Source organism: Penaeus monodon, chromosome 15 (genome assembly GCF_015228065.2).
Source record: "Penaeus monodon isolate SGIC_2016 chromosome 15, NSTDA_Pmon_1, whole genome shotgun sequence".
In the NCBI taxonomy this organism is placed as follows: Eukaryota; Metazoa; Arthropoda; class Malacostraca; order Decapoda; family Penaeidae; genus Penaeus; species Penaeus monodon.
The window spans coordinates 4,213,881-4,214,497 of NC_051400.1; positions in this window are offsets into that span (position 1 = coordinate 4,213,881).

The following is a 617-nucleotide window of genomic DNA, read 5'->3' on the forward strand; positions in this document are numbered from 1 at the left end:
ACCCTTGCCAAGACAACTCCTTCCCTGTTCCATCTCCCTCGTGGGAGACTGGTCTCTCGCACTGCGCCCCGCCATTCGAAAGCTACATATTTTGATGCTGGTTATCTCACCCTCTTTTGGTTTGTTTGTTCGTTTGTGGCAGTTCTTTTTTTTGTACTATCTTGTAGATGTGTATAATTTGTTCTCAGTTGTTATCTGGTCTTAACTTCTGTCCATTCAAAAGGCTTCTTTATTTATCCATTTTTTTTGAAGCTATGTAGCACATGATATATGTTATGACATGATTTAGCATTTGCTCTTTATAAAAGTTATATTAAGGCTGGTCGTCTTATTATTTGTTCAGAATGTTTGGGAAATAAGTTTATCATAATACAAATTATCTGAACGTATTTTTTCCTCCTTCCCTTGTTTTCCCATTCTTTCGGCTCTCAGCCTGAAACGACTAGGTTAATAATTCACTGAAAGTAAATTAAACATCGCGTAAGACTTTCATCGGTTACTGTTGTGGGTCGACGTCACGGTGATACAATATGCAAAACACCTGTTCTATGTTTCTTACTGAAAATCTCGTTAATTCTTTGTAAGAAACATGGGTAACTGAAGGTTGTTTTGTATGA